We start from the raw sequence: 17500 nt of genomic DNA, 5'->3' as shown, positions 1-17500 counted from the left end.
ATAATAATAATAATAATAATAATATGACTAATAACAATATGAATATGAATGATAACAGTAAAGATAATAATGATAGAGGATGAACTTGATGAGAAAATCACACGTATTGCGAGAAAATAAAATAGACAAGAGTAAATTAAAGACAATGATTCGAAAATGGTTCAATGGTTCCAGCTTTCTATTTATTAATAACGAGCTACTTTAACTAGTATTCAATAATTGAGTCAAACGTAGAAAATTTGCAATTGATGTGCAATGGAAGAGTTCACGGAGAGGTACATAATGGACAAAATTATATATTACCGCTTTTATGATCATTAGCAGCTATCGGATATAATATATTGCTCCTTACTGCGGACTTACTGTATAATCATACTCGACTTGGTTTATGTCATGCTTACCCTTCTGTTTCCTGTCACTTATGTCACCCTTCTGTATCTTGTCACTTTTCTGTTTCCCGTCACTTATGTCACGGTTACCCTTCTGTTTCCTGTCACTTGTCTGTTTCCCGTCACCTATGTCACCCTTCTGTTTCTTGTCACGTTTCTGTTTCCTGTCACTTATGTCACGGTTACCCTTCTGTTTCCTGTCACTTATGACATTACCCTTCTGTTTCCCGTCACTTTCCCCCGATACGGCGTCCGTGTATTAATTACATCAGGCGACATAGCTGATGCAAGGTGTATCAAATGGAGCACTGTGAGCTATTTGCATCAGGCACCTGGTCGGCTGCTTCGTAAGTCATAAACTCTCGCCAACTACAGTGGCATTGCCTCATTAGCAAGCAAACCAAACTGCAGCGTGCTTGTTGGTCTTGCTAAGAACAAACAGGTGATATTGCGTTTTGGGAGAGGAGTGATTATGGAACAGTGCAGACCGACCGAACAAAGGAATGACTGACTGATAATCTATCTATCTATCTATCTATCTATATATTCTGTATAGTATTTATCCTCTGTTTGTCTGCCCCCCCTCCCCCCCCCCTCTCTCTCTCCTGCTCCACTCTGCGTTAGGGAATACCTTTTATTCATCATTGTTAATATCATTGAGATACGACTGTTAAAAGTACAGACTCTCTCTGTCTCTCTACCTGTCTGTCTATCTATCCATTACCCTCCCCCCTCTCTCCCTCTCCTTCTCCCCTCCTCCTTTCTCACTTCCTCCCGTCCTCTTTTCCCTCTCCTTCCCCATCCCTCCCACCCCCTTCCCCCACCCTCTCCCACCCTTTCCCCTCCAACCCGAGAATTAACCAAATTTCGACTCCCTCCCTCTCCTGGATTAGAACTAAGAAGACGCACCCAATTTACGATGTGAAAAGACGAAGGACGGAGGGACTAAAGAAGTACTTCCGATGGAGCCCGGTTTCCCTTCATAACGACAAAGGAAAGAGGGCAAAGGAGCGAGCTGGCCGGAGAATGGGATGTTATCATTCCATTATTATCGCAGCGAGGGAGTTTCATAGAGGCGTTTCTTGCATGTACTTACCTTCGATTTTTGTTTTTGTTTGTTTGTTTGCGTTTCCTCTTTCTGCTTTTGGAGCTGAGATTGTAATTTAGTGCGTTACCAATGTTGTAATCGTCATTATCATCATCGTCATCGTCATCATCGTCATCGTAATCATCGTCATCACCATCATCATCATTAACATCATAAACATCATCATTCTCATCATCATCATCATCATCCACGTCATCATTTTCATTACCATTATTATTCAATCATTATTACTATTAATATCTATCCTTATTAGTTATACATAAATACGAAAAAAATATGTTTAAATATCTGTTATCAACAGGCAAGCCATTTGAAACGTAGAGGCAACAAAGCATTAAATACATGTATGAAGAGCAGTAAAGAGATAAAATAGAAAAAGGAAAAAAAACAACAACAAAAAACATGAGAGAGAAAACCACAGCAATAACTAGGCCTAATCATAAAAACAGTCTAGAGGTTAAATCATTGAACGGTATTCTTCTCTCATGAAAAGATTATCCACAGAATTGTCTTAACAGGATTCGAAGTCGCTCACTACAGGTATGACCCAGAGACAGGAAAACTAAACCAATAAGAGGCCTATTTTAAGACTAAATTCTTCCTTACACTTGTTAGAAGTTAAATAAATTAATATATTAGAGGTTTCATTTCATATATACAGGTCACTAGCCCATGTTAAGGATTTATAATCAGCAAAATTGTAAAATAAAACAACCATGGGGAAGAACAAGAACATACACGGCTATGTCGAAGGCCATTTGTTGTACTGTTTCTTCCGGGTTTAATGGATAACAGATACACACAGGTATAGATACGTGCGCTGAGCTTTTGCCATTAATGCAGCCAACAAATAAGTTAACAGTGAAACAGGGGGCCAACAACTACGCAACATCGTCACCCGTCTATTTACCGATATATGACTGACTCTTCAGCACATGCCTCTTGTTTATTATGCTCTGAAAGTAACAATAAAATTAAAAGGTATAGTTGTGTGGGTTTTTCCCCTTCGTTGTTGTATTTGTATTCCCTAGCCTAGGGCAGATATGGTAAAATCTAGCTGCAGGGTTGTTGTTTTAGTGATGCTTGTTGGAAAAGAAGTATATATCATATAATAGTAGTTGGAGTAATATCACCACCACTGATAATAATAACAACTGTTAATATGATGCTGATAAAAAAAATACTATTACTAAGTTACTACAAATGAAAATTATGATAAATATAATAAACAACAATAATAATAATGATCGAAATGACTGAAGTCGTAATAAAAACAAGTGGCATATGCAGATACACACCTCATGACCCAGCCTATTTTGTTTAATTATTTGCGTCACTTTGCAGCAATAGCAAAGAGCAACAAAAAGTTCAATGTTTTATAATTTTTTACCGGAGGGCGTGAACAGCTCATAATTCAAATTTTGTCCGGGGTACTGAGTACTGAGCCGGTGCGTGTGTTTAGGGATTTAATATGTGATTAGTATGCTATCACTCTATTATCTTCTCAATTATGAAAGTCATATTCATTCCACCGTAATGAGATGAGTTGATGAAGACTTGTTGAGCCCCGAACTTTCATCACATTTGGAAGAAAAAGAAGACGAGATGAAGAAGAGATGAAGATAAAAGAGAAAAGGGAGAAAGAAGAAGAAGAAAAAGAAGACGAGATGAAGAAGATATGAAGATAAAAGAGAAAAGGGAGAAAGAAGAAGAAGAAAAAGAAGACGAGATGAAGAAGATATGAAGATAAAAGAGAAAAGGGAGAAAGAAGAAGAAGAGAAAGAAGAAGAAGAAGGAGATGAATAAAAATAAAAAGGTAGGCAAACGCTTACACACAGAAAACTCGACACACAAGAGTTCAAATGAAAATCGAAATAATCCCTTCCTAGTTCACGAATTTCGAAAAAAAGGTAAGCTCTCTATATCATCTCCCCCCCCCCCCTACACACACCATCTCTTCCTCTTCTATTTTTTTCTACCTCTTCTTGCCCTCTTCTGTTCCCTTCGCTTCCATTCCTCTTTTGTCCCTCCCCCCTCTCTTCCCTTTCTCTTCTGTCTCACCCCCTCTCTTCCTCTTCCTCTTCTATCCTTCCCCCTCTCTTTTCCTCTTCTCTTCCTCCCCCTTTCTCCTTTTCTGCCTCTTCCCGTCTTCTTCTGCCCCCCCCCCCCTCTCTTCCTCTCTCCCTCTCTTTCCCTCCTCTTCTGTCCCTCTCCCTCTCTTCCCCTTCCTCTTCGTCTGAGCACTAAGATTTACAAACGATCCTTTTATAAGAAGATTTAGCTGGGTCCAGTAGCCTGGGATTTCAAGGGAGTGCATTATCGCCTCTTGCATGCCCGCCTTACTGGCTTGGCTTGGCTTGATATTCCATTCTGCAAGGACGGCTCAGCAGATAAGGGCGTTGGTGCAAGACAGTGTTTGTTGGATTTACTCAAAGGAAGTCGCTGGAAGACCTCTCATGTGTAAATTTGCTTATCTTATTTATACGCAATAATGTATATATATATATATGTGTGTGTGTGTGTGTGTGTGTGTGTGTGTGTGTGTGTGTGTGTGTGTGTGTGTGTGTGTGCGTGCGTGCGTGTGTGTGTGTGTGTGTGTGTGTGTGTGTGTGTGTGTATTCCCGTTTGATTGCTCATTCTGCAATATTCATTGCGTGAAACTGCTTTTCCTGTCATCTTGTTTGCGCCCTTTAAAACAAATCCCAAAAATCAATCCTCATTCTTTGCCAAGGTTAACCAGGGCTTAACAATCTCAAAAAGTGTGTGTTGTATGTGAGGAAAACAGCAACTACAGCTCGTTAATATAGCTGTGCGTGACTCTCCATTTCTTCCCCACTACGCGTACGAGGTTTGAAAGGAAAGGAGAAAGAGGGAGAAAAAAGGATAGAGAAAAAAGGAGGAAGGGAGAGAGAGGGAGGGAGGATACAGGGGGTAGAGGGGCGATGGTACTGAGGGTAGAGAGGGAGAGAGAAGAGGAAGAGAGAGAGAAAGAGCAAAAACAAGAGAGACGGATGCCAAGACAGAGACAGAACGGGACAACGAGAGACAAAGCGAGAGAAAAAATCTACCTCCACCTCCTCCCTCCCTCCCTTCCTCTCTTCCCTTCCCTTCCATGCCCTCCCCTCCCCACCCTCTTTCCTTCCCTTCGCCTCCTCCCTCCTTCCCTTCCCTCCCTGTTCAGCTAGCCACTCTTAATTACACCACAATCGATGAGCCTCTTTAATATTGTCGCGGATTCCCTCTGCTGAGCCATTGTTCCCTGTCTGTCCTTCCCTTTGTACTTCCAGAGGCCCTCTTGTGGTGATCTACGTCTCCTTTGTGGAGGTACTCCTAGAATGCCTTCCTTGGACTTCGGGGTGATTTGTTGGAGGGAGGGAAAGAGGGAGAGAGGGAGTGAGGAAGGAAGAAAGATAGGAAGGAAGGAAGGAAAGAAGGAAGGAAGGATGGAAGGGGAGGAAGGAGGGGGAATGAATGAATGAATGAATGAATGAATGAATGAATGAATGAATGAATGATTGAATGAATGAATGAATGAATGAATGAATGTATGAATGAATGAATGAATGAATGAATGGAGGAAGGAAGGAAGGAGGGGGGGAAGGAAGGAATGAAGATGAGGTGAAGGGAGGAAGGGACGTGGAGAGAGAAGGAGAGAAGGAGGGATGGATGGATGGATGGAGAGAGAGATGGAGGGAGGAAGGGAGAGAGGTAGAAAGAAAGGAAAGAAAAAGAGAGGGAGGGAGTGTACCGATATATCTACTGGTATATTTTCATTAATACAGAGGTATGTACAAATCTCTCTCGGCAAAGATCGTGCTTAGTTGCTCAGCGTGACTTCGTTGGTCAGTTAAAATAACCTGAAAGAGAAGTAAATAAATCAGTAATTGATTTGTATTCCTACTTTTAACTACGACAAGTAATCCTGGATAATACAACAAATCAATACAGTTGGAATATATTATAAGGTATGGACTAATCTTTACCGACGATGAAGATAATATGAACCCTACTTTATATGTAGACAGAGTATGCTTATGTATGAAAGTATGCATATTGATATAGATACATTTAAAAATGTCTTCATAAACACTCAACTACCTATCTGTTTTTTTCCATGTAGTACTTAAAGTCGTCAGTAGCATTTCACAAACGAAAGACATTTCATTTATCAATATCAAAATAGAGATACTAATATAAAGCTTTATTGAGTTATGTTTGTCTATTTTATCTCTTTTGTGATAAAGCGTTAAAGTCACGTTTAGCAAATAACTATTAGTATCTGGCGAATGGCGAAATTAAAAGGGGAAAGGAATGAACCTCGTCATTATTATATTGTTAGTAGTAATGTAATGAAATTGAAAAGGAAAAATTATAGTGATAATAAGACTGCTAATAAACACACTGATAATAAACACACTGATAATACACACACACACACACACACAATCACATGTATACATACATTCATACACACACGCACACACACGCACAGATATATTCATATATATATTTATCTATCTAACTATTTATATATATGAATGAGAGAAAAAAAAGAAGAGAGAGAGAGAGTGAGAGTGAGAGTGAGAGTGAGAGTGAGAGAGAGAGAGAGAGAGAGAGAGAGAGAGAGAGTGAGAGTGAGAGAGAGAGAGAGTGAGAGTGAGAGTGAGAGTGAGAGTGAGAGTGAGAGTGAGAGAGAGAGAGAGAGAGAGAGAGAGAGAGAGAGAGAGAGAGAGAGAGTGAGAGTGAGAGTGAGAGTGAGAGAGAGAGAGAGAGAGAGAGAGAGAGATTAATGTTAAATGAAGGTTCAATTCACAATGCCATTAGTGTTCTGGTAAGCACTAAACACATTTTAATGGAAATTAAGTCGCTAAAAGATCTAATCACGTGTATAATATATGCCGGATTAAAAAAAGAAAAAGAAAAAAATATCTGATCTATGATATATCCGTGGTAACACACACACACAAACACAAAAACACACACACACTCTCTCTCACACACACACACGAACTCACTCACTCACACACACACACACACACACACACACACACACACACACACACATACACTTACACACACACACACACACACACATACACACAAACTCACTTACACACCCATACACGCACATACACACATACGCCAACTCCCATCAGTTTATGAACGATCGAACAGATTCAAGGAAACTTTACATATTCAATTGCCGTGAACTAATGGCCAACTGAATGGACGAAAGGGATAAAAAGGCAAGAGAAAAAGTTAAAAATGGAAAATGGAAAGGATATTTAAGACAGGGATTTCCATTGTGTGATTTTCCTTCCATTATTGATGTCGCTATTCAAAAACGATCTCTTTCTTTAACCTTATTTAAAAAAAGAAATTTACATATTTTTTACGCTAAAACAACTGAGCTGTAACATGTTAACTTTCTTTTTTCTTTTGTTTCGTTTTTTGTTCCTAAAAAATATGTAATTTCCCCCATATTTAAAAAAAAATTATACGCTAAAAAACTTTTATTTTTAAATTTTACACATAATTTCCACGCTAAAAACATGAAATATCACTCCTACAATTACGAACTTGGAAAATATTATGCATAGATTCTGATTTTTCATTTGCTTAATCATCCATTGCTTGTGCATAAATTTATATTAAACGCTCTTTTTAATGCATAAAAAACAAGATGTTGCCAACTTTTACTTTCTTGTACTTCAGTTGTGTATATTTGTTTATTCTTTTATATATGTGTGGCTGAAGCTGAAATAAAGAATATTATTATTATGATGATGATGATGATGATGATGGTGATGATGATGATGATGATGATGATGATGATGATGATGATGATGATGATGATGATGATGATGATGATGATGATGATGATGATGATTATTATTATTATCATTATTATTATTATCATTATTACTATTATTATTATTATTATTATTATTTATTATTATTATTATTATTATTATTATTATTATTATTATTATTATTATTATTATTATTATTATTATTATTATTATTATTATTATTATTATTATTATTATTATTATCATTATCATTATCATTATCATTATTATTGTTATCATTAATCATCATTATCTTCATTAATCGAATTCCTAGAATTTAATTACTTCTCATTCAGGTGAAACACTTTACTTCTCATATATAGATTCGTTCAAGTGGAAATATTTAATTCCAGTAAATTTATCTACTGAGATTAAAAGAAACGAAAAAAGACACCTGAAACAGAAGATTGCAACATACATTCATTTCATTTTATAGGGAATTATACAATCATTTATTGATTCGAAAAACAAACCTATTCGTGTCATATCTGGCTAGGCGTTCTTAAAAATCAACATATTATCTGATATCATGTGACTATTAGTAATTTGATGAAATGTATGTTTTATTTTTATGAAGACTTAAACAGTGGGGGGGGGGGGGGGGTGCAAACTATACCTTAGAATAAAACATACATTTAGGATTATGTAATAAACAACAACCTTCGACGCAGGAGTGCTAGGTGTGTGTTAATGTGACTCGAACCCAGATGAAATGGCCTCTCGTAAAGTTAATGATCCAAAATGAATCCATATGTGTAGCATTTGTACCCTATAACCCCTTTCTGCAACTTATAATTAAATTGAATGTATGGATGAGTTAAACTGCAATCTGGCGGAAAGTCATTGTTAGGAGAATTAATTTCCGTCTCTTTCTCTCTTTATGTCTATCTCTTTCTCTTTCCATATCTCTCTTTTTCTCTTTCTCTTGTTCCGCATATCTGTCTGTTTTTTTTTTTATCTTTCTCTGTTTCTCTCTCCTTCACTCTCTGTTTGTCTATATCTTTTCCTCATTTTCTTCTCTGTTCTTCCCTTTTCATGTCTCTCTGTCTCTTGCTCGTTCCCTTTTATTAATCAGCATTTAGTTCAGAACATCTTATAGAGGGCGTCTTGGGTTAATATCGTTTCCGTAGTGTAGTGGTTATCACGTGCGCTTCACACGCGCAAGGTCCTCGGTTCGATCCCGAGCGGAAACAGAACGTGATTTATTTTTCTCTCTCTATCTTCGCGCACATAAATACTACAAACAGAAAGAGTCGAAATATGCAGCATTTGTACCTCTTCACTGTTCGGAAAACTATTTTCTGAATTCTTCTTTCTTTATGTCTGTCTGTCTTTCTTTCTCTTCCTCTTTCCATGACACTATCGATCTTTTTCTCTTCCTCTGTATATCTGAGTCTCTTCTCTCCATCCGTCTCTTCCTGTCTGTCTATCTTTTTCTTTTCATGTCTCTCCCTCTCTCTTTCTCGTCTTCCATGTCTCTCTGTCTCACGCGCACTTCACACACGAAAGGAAACAAACCATAATTATTTTCGAGATATTGAATTACTCACATTTTCTCTTCCTTCGTCTCTCTCTCTCTCTCTCTCTCTCTCTCTCTCTCTCTCTCTCTCTCTCTCTCTCTCTCTCTCTCTCTCTCTCTCTCTCTCTCTTTCTCTCTCTCTCTCTCTTTCTATTTCTCTCTTCGCGCACATGAATATTGCAAACAAGGGGAAAATGCAAACCCGCTTGGCGACACATCTCTCACTCCTCACCGCCGCCACTGATACCCATAGAAAGCTCAATATCTGTGCTGCTAACAGATACCTCAATACCCGAGCCCTTCATACTTGATACCTGAACGTATCTCCGGTCACAGGTAAGCGAGTTGACGCTGACGGTCTTGCGAGTTCCATTACTTGGCGGAAATTAGGGCCACAGTGCCGAAGAGAAGCTGTTGCTCTCTGGGAATACAAAGTGCGTTTGTTGGGACGAGTTCGGACAATTTCCTTTTTTTTTTTTTTTTTTTTTTTTTTTTTTTTTTTTTTTTGTCGTTGGTATCCTCTTTGCAGTTTAAGAATGTCGGGGCAAAGGGGTAGAGGGATAACGGGAGGAGAGATGTGTGAAGGTAGAGATACAGATAGTATAGTATAGTGTAAGTATAGATAATTAACACGGTCATTGTACGTCGTATTTATCATGGCATATTACCTACTTCCATTACTAATTTACATATAGATTATCGAATACACAAATGTAACACTTTACAGAACTTGTATTTCCATAACAAATTCAAGAACTCGCAAAAAAAAAAAAAAAAAAAAAAAATTATGCTAATAACAAAGATCAACGAAAGAGGAATCTTTCTTCACAAAGAATAAAAAATAGTAATACATACAATAATGAATAAATGATGTAAGTAAGCCTATGCTTGCGTATATATCCAAACTCAGTCACATTAGCAACAGAAAAATAATTTTCAGTAATCACACCTTACGATGGAGATAAAGATTCATGAATTTATGACCACTATTTCCTCTTGTTATTTCCTTTTTGTTCAAACTAACAAAAAAAAAAAAAAAAAAAAAAAAAGAAAGAAAAAAAAAGAAAGTAAGAAAGAAAAAAAACATCTACATTAATCCGTACGATAAAGCCAGAGCACTGTATGCAATATCGAGCGTAAGACAACTTATCGAAAATCTTTGCCTACGTAGAACGAGTTTCACTGAAGGAAAACGACGGACTCCACAAGGCGTAAATTCGAAGGAGTAAAAGAAAATAAATAAAAAATAATGATAATGACACGATTTCGGTATGTTAGGAATTGTTAAAAGAACGAGCCTAGAAATAGATTTGCGTATGATTATGTTTGATAATAAATAGAATGTGAATATTTTTCAATAAATATATAAGTATAAATAATGAAAAATAAATATAAATGATGATGAATAAATATATATAAATGATAATAAATAATATAGATAATGATAAATAAATAAATAAAAGGATAAATAAAAAACACACAAACACACACAAACACACACACACACACACACACACACACACACACACACACACACACACATACATATATAACCCTCTTTCTTCCTCCTCTCTCGGCAACTCTCTCTACTCTCCGTGGAAGACGTGCGGGGCAGGAGAGAAGTAAACCACATGCCGGAAGTGAAGAGAATCTGCAAGGTTTTCCTCCAAAGTACCCGAACGTGTTTTCCGAGAGCGAGAGTTATTCATTTATTTCTCTATTTATTAAAAAAAAAAAAAAAAAAAAATCCCAGGTTTGTACAGGAACGGGTTTGGCATAAGTAGTGAGAGGGAGATAATGAGGGACCTTCGTTGCTCTGTTGTTAGTCCGAGGAGAGATACAAAGGAAGATCACGAGGCACTATTTATTATTTAATATTTATAATTTATAATTTATTTATTATATATTATCATTATTTATTTTTCTTGTTTTATTGATTATCATTATGTATTATTTATTTATATATTATTATTTATTATTATTATAATTTATTATTATTATTATTGTTTATTTATTATTATTTATTATTATTATCTATTTATTATTATTCATTATTATTTATTTATTATTATTTATTATATATCACTTACATTTTTTTACCATAATTGGACCAGACATATGTCCTGAATACATTATTACCATTATCACGAAGCAAATTATGCAAATTTGTTTATTGTATGAAATTTACGTCCCCCCCTCCCCGTTTTATTATAAGGGATTCAACATCACCCTCACATTAGAATACTAATATATGTGTGTGTACATAATATATATATATATATATATATATATATAACGAAATAGAAATGAACCAGAAGTATACATTTCAATGAAGATTGTATTAATAAAGCACACTGAATATCAAGATACTTGAACGTTTAATTACCATAACACAAAACGGGTGGATGGTGTGAAGTTCAGGATTTAATTTGTCTTTCTTCTTTGGGGCACAAGTGAAACATCTATTTGAGAGAACCGCACTGCCCTTTTCTGTATTTGATATCCACGGGCGAATGTTTATATATGTATATATATACATATATATATATACATATATATATGTATATATGTATATATATACATATATATACATATATATTCATATATGAATATATTTATAATATATGTATAATATATATAATATATGTATTATACATACATACATACATACATACATACATACATACATACATATATATATATATATATATATATATATATATATATATATATATATATATATATGTTTTGCATTGTCTCGTATACACCGCGAGTGACCTCTGTGTCCAAATCAGACAACTGTGATCACGGATATTTACTTGACTTATTGATTGAGTTATATCAGCAAATCAAGATATCCGTCCTTTCTTTGTTTTTGTTTTTTGATTATATGTAAAATTATATCATAGACATACAGAATGATTCTGAAGGCATTCAATACCACGTCATATGACTCAATGAATGTAATCAATAAAGATATAAATCAGAATATGAGAATACGTGCAATATATCTGAAAAAATGTCACGCTCTGATTGCCTGGCCGGAGTGTATTAAGGCAAAAAACACTTTGATACAAACGGAAAAGATGTTTCAACAGGTTCCAGTAATGTACGCGTAAAGAGCGAACATGTATCAGAGTGTATCAAAGTGTTAAGGGTTTCGGAAATGTTACAAAAAAGGCCTTTAATTTCCTATGTAATCATCTATCCCTTTCGTTCATGATCAAAGCGACAGACCAAAGGCATCGCCAATTTAATTTAAAAAGTAAGAAAGGAAGAAAGTAAGAAACAGAGGAAGAAAGAGAGAAGGAAAGAGAGAGAAAGAGAGAGAGAGAGAGAGAAAGAGAAAGACAGAGACAGAGACATAGACAGAGACAGAGACAGAGACAGAGACAGAGACAGAGACAGAGACAGAGACAGAGACAGAGACAGGGACAGGAACAGGGTCAGGGACAGGGACAGGGACAGGGACAGGGACAGGGACAGGGACAGGGACAGGGACAGGGACAGGGACAGGGACAGGGACAGGGACAGGGACAGGGACAGGGACAGGGACAGGGACAGGGACAGGGACAGGGACAGAGACAGAGACAGAAAAAAAGAAAGAAAGATAAAGCGAAAGAAAGAAAGAAAGATATATCTGACATAAAAAAATGAGAATAAGGACAGAAAAGAAATGAGGAAATCAAATAAAGATGAAAACAAAAGTAACACGGGAAAGACAGGGATTTAAGTTAAGTTAAAAAGACAAACTAATTCGAAATGAAGGGAAATGCGGAGGAGATTAAAAACGTGAAAAGAAAGAAAACTAATTCGGATTGTTGAAGACAGAGAGAGACAGAACTCAGCCAGGAAATAAGGAGAGAAAGAAAGAAAAATGGAACAGAATAGAATAAACGAAATATAACAGGATAGAAAAAAAGACGATGTTAGATTTAAGTAAAAGAGAGATAAAAGGGTAAGAATGAAATGAAACTGAAATAAACAAATAAGAAAACGAGAAAAAAACAACAACACAAAAAACTCATGAAACAATCGGTTCATAGAGAGATGAGACTTTTTTTTTCTCGAAATTCACCAAACCTGAAACTAAATAGAACTAGAGTTGTATCCACATATCGAAGCAATATTTTCTCCCTTTCTCTCCTCACGTGCCAGCTGTCACTCACTCTCCCTCCCCTTCACACTTCTTTCATTTTGTTTTCCCCGCGCCTTGTTCAACTTTCAGCTCCCTCTCCTCGCTCAAAAGCAGTGGTTTATATATTTATTTTTAAAATCAAGAGCGAATCTTTTCTGTAAACACACAACCCTTCTCAAATGACAAAGAAGTGGGAGGGGGGGGGGATGCTTTCTTGTCATCAGTCGCGGATTTTTTAATAACAGAATGTGTTCTTTGACTAATAATTGAACCTTCAGACAAAGTTTTTAAAATCTAAATCATAAGCTGATTTGAACCTTTTGGGTATTGAACAAGCCTTTTCCATGAACTAAAACAAAAACAATTTGACTCAACTTGAATCGAAATTGTATTAAGTCTTAAAAGGGAAAATGAACAAGTCATTTCACACGATCTGTAGGACTGAGAAAAAAAAAAAAAATCACTCTCCCGGAAGCACCTCTAGACTTTTACTATCTATCTATTTATCTGCGTCCTGTTCCTTCCCCCCTTTTTACGAACAATTTAATTTTCTCTCCGAGCCAATATGCCGGCGCAGAAAACAAAAAGAAGTGAAGTCGTGTACGAAATAGGGTCGAATTTCCCTTGGCAACACGTAGCATTCGCTCTCGACCTCACTACGTGTGTCGATCTCCTCTTCAGGACGACCCTCAACCACGCGGGGGGGGGGGGGGGGGGGGGCAGCTGGTGGCCGCGTGTTGATTTAATGCAATTATCGCATCGAAACATTGTGAGGGTAAGGTGAGGAGAGGAAAGGAAGAATAAATGCAAACGTTCATATGCATACATACATACATTCATACATAAATGCATACATACATACATTCAAACATACACGCATACATACATATATGGATGCATTCATGCATACATACATACATGCATGCATACATCCACCTCCCTGCTACTTTTTGCAGGTATACCTTCAATAACCGTGATGGCCGTAGTTTTAACACGTACCAAAAAAAAAAAAAAAAAAAAAAAAAACATTTCGTTTAATTTTACGCAATATTCAGTCCGAGTAAGAATATTCTACCTCTCCTTTTTAGGGTTTCAATTTAGCTTATGTCATTGTCAAAGCTCCCTCTACCGCATTTTTCTTTAAGTTTTGCGTTTTCCCCTGTTAAGAGGCTTTACTGTAATCCGCCTATGTGGGTTTTTTTTTTGTCTACCATCAGTGATAATTAAAGAATTTTTAAGTATTCAAACCGCTAGTTAAGGAAAAACAAAATAGTTAATAGTTCATCAAAGCTTAGCAATCTTCAGTACACGCTACATTTCGCCAACGTTTCTGACGGGGGACTGTTTACATATGAATGCACTTCATCCCTAGGTACTCCCTTTGAGGACCCGGACTTTTATCCACTGGGTCAGTGACAGGGAAAAGGGTATTACGTACTCCCGTCCTGCAATCCGCGCTTTGGTCCTCGTGAATAAGAGGGATCAGGTTGCTGGATGTTATTCCTTTGATCCTTTTCATATGTATATATATATATATATATATATAGATATACATACAAACATATATGATATATACATGTATATATTTTTATATAATATATATAAATATATAAATATATAGACATATATGTATATATAGATATAGATGCATACATACATACATATATATATATATACATACATATATACATACATACATACATACATTTCGATTACGAACAAACTCTTGGCGAGCGCGTACCGTTACGATTTTATCTAATTTCTTATTCAGGCTGCTTTTCTTTCCATCTTTATGTAGACGTAACTGTGTTTGTTTATATATGTATTTATGCACCTACACACGCACACACACACACACATTCACTCACATACACGTACACACACACACACACACACACACACACACACACACACACACACACACACACACAGAGCACCAAACTGTAGGATTTACTCAGTAAAGAATGTAACATGATCCAGAAGACCAGATAACAGATAAAAAATCATTATTATTTGTATCATGCAAACCCAAAATCCAGGTTGATTTGTCCTGATTGTGCAATTGGTATGGTATGAAACAGAGAGTAATAAAGTTAAGTATTTTGTTCTTTCTAACCGAGAAATATTTATTCAAAACAATTAAATCAAATTAGAAATAAAAATGATAAAGATAATGATAATAGAAGAAAAGAATAATGTTAATGGTGTTGGTAATGCTAATGACAACGATACCGATGATGATGCTGATGTCTCCTGTTTCTATAAACAAATGACTCACGAAATATAATACATAATGAATTAAAATTTCCATGTGCTTCAGTGTAGACACACAATAAAAATAGGTTATATATATATAAAAAAGTTTTCGTTCAAAAAGTGGTACCTGGCAACACTACCTCCCTCTCCCTCTCTCTCTCTCTCTCTCTCTCTCTCTCTCTCTCTCTCTCCCTCTCTCTCTCTCTCTCTCTCTCTCTCTCTCTCTCTCTCTCTCTCTCTCTCTTTCTCTGTGATAGTATTATATGCCCTTGACTATCACTTGAACGTAGTATTGTTTTAAACTAGCATACCCAATGTAATATAAACACTCTCTAATTTTGTACAAGTCCGAAGTGATTATATATAAATCCTCCGTGATAATTTCTTGATGATATTTGTAAAATCAACGAAGAGAAAGAGATATTAATATCTAACCAATACAGTAATTATTTCTGAGAGGTTTCTTGTTTATAATGTTAAACGTCAGCTTATGTAATTAATATATTGACTAGTGATGAGCTGTAACGAAACAAAATTCTGTATTCATTGTTAAGGTAAATTTGCTCATTTACACACTTATTTGATAATCACTTGGTGTTTCATATGAAACATTGCTGAGATATATTGCACTCCAAATAAATTAAAAATTCAGTCACATCATACTTTTATATATTCATGAATGTTTTTAGTCAGTGTATAACTTTTTATTTCGATAAAATGCTCTCGCAAGTGTTCATTTGTATTCCAGGGGCGTCCATGAACTAAAACATTCAGCTGTGTAAATAAGAGAGAAAGAGAGAGAGAGAGAGAGAGAGAGAGAGAGAGAGAGAGACAGAGAGAGAGAGAGAGAGGGAGGGAGGGAGAGGGAAAGAGGGTGAGGGAGAGGGAGAGGGAGAGGGAGAGGGAGAGGGAGAGAGAGAGAGGGAGAGAGAGGGAAAGAGAGAGAGGGAGAGAGAGAGGGGCAGAGGGAGAGAGGGAGAGAGAGAGAGGGAGAGAGAGAGAGAGAGGGAAAGAGAGAGAGGGATAGAGAGAGAGAGAGAGAGAGAGAGAGAGAGAGAGAGAGAGAGAGAGAGAGAGAGAGAGAGAGAGAGAGAGAGAGAAGGAGGGAGGGAGGGAGGGAGGGAGGGAGGGAGGGAGGGAGGGAGGGAGAGAGAGAGAGAGAGAGAGAGATAGAGATAGATAGATAGAGAGAGAGAGAGAGAGAGAGAGAGAAATAGCTTGGTATCCTTACAAATTATCGGCCACTCAATCAGTTGCAATAATAAATGCAACAACGCAAAAGTGACGCATTATATATTTATTCATATGGATGTATCACCCTATGTTCCAGCAAGATGTAGAGTCAACTTCTTCAAAATATTTTTGGTGTTTCCGCCCGGGATCGAACCGGGGACCTTGCGCGTGTGAAGCGCACGTGATAACCCCTACACTACGGAAACGATGACAATTATGAATCATTATCTGTAAAATGTTATGATATAAATACTGGTTGATAAGAGAGAGAGAGAGAGAGAGAGAGAGAGAGGGAGAGGGAGAGGGAGAGAGAGAGAGAGAGAGAGAGAGAGAGAGAGAGAGAGAGAGGGAGAGAGAGAGAGAGAGAGAGAGAGAGAGAGAGAGAGAGAGAGAGAGAGAGAGAGAATGAGAGAGAGAGAGAGAATGAGAGAAATAGAGAGAGAGAAATAGAGAGAGAGAGAGAGAGAGAGAGAGAGAGAGAGAGAGAGAGAGAGAGAGAGAGAGAGAGAGAGAGAGAGAGAGAGAGAGAGAGAGAGAGAGAGAGAGAGAGAGAGAGAGAGAGCAAGAGCAAGAGCAAGAGAAAGAGAGAGAGAAATAGACAGCTAGTAAGAGAGACGAAACAAGAAAAGACAAGAAAAGGCAAGAAGAGAAAGGAGAAAAAGAGCGAGAGGACAAAATATCTGGCCTTAAATTTTGACGATCTCGCCTTTTACGATGTCAGTTAAGTATCTGCGCCCCTGTCATGCAGCTGACATCCCGTGCCAACAATAGAGATGAGAATGAAGATAGTTGCGGGGATATATAAAAAAAAAAAAAAAAAAAAAAAAAAATATCATAATAATTAATTTTGAGATTTGAGCATGAAAGCGTCTTTTAGGGATACTAGGAAATCTACGATGAAGAACAGTTTTGAGGACTGATTTAAAATGATTTTTGTTGTTTCCGGGCTAGCTTTGCTTTGATATCATTATTATTATTATTTTCATTTTTTATTTTTTATATCTC

At 36.7% G+C, this 17500-nt stretch overlaps 2 non-coding genes across 2 annotated transcripts; one reads left to right on the top strand and one right to left on the bottom strand.

Annotated features, from left to right (window-relative positions):
• The first annotated feature begins 8469 nt into the window (after nt 1–8469).
• Nucleotides 8470–8542, top strand: Trnav-cac. Its single transcript has one exon. It is a non-coding gene; the product is annotated as a tRNA-Val (tRNA).
• An 8086-nt stretch (nt 8543–16628) lies between these two features.
• On the bottom strand, nt 16629–16701 carry Trnav-cac. The gene has a single exon. It is a non-coding gene; the product is annotated as a tRNA-Val (tRNA).
• Nucleotides 16702–17500: the final 799 nt, after the last annotated feature.

This window comes from Penaeus chinensis, chromosome 31, assembly GCF_019202785.1.
Source record: "Penaeus chinensis breed Huanghai No. 1 chromosome 31, ASM1920278v2, whole genome shotgun sequence".
Classification (NCBI taxonomy): domain Eukaryota; kingdom Metazoa; phylum Arthropoda; class Malacostraca; order Decapoda; family Penaeidae; genus Penaeus; species Penaeus chinensis.
The sequence above is the reverse complement of the archived record's forward strand: the minus strand, read 5'-3'. Positions and strand labels throughout refer to the sequence as shown.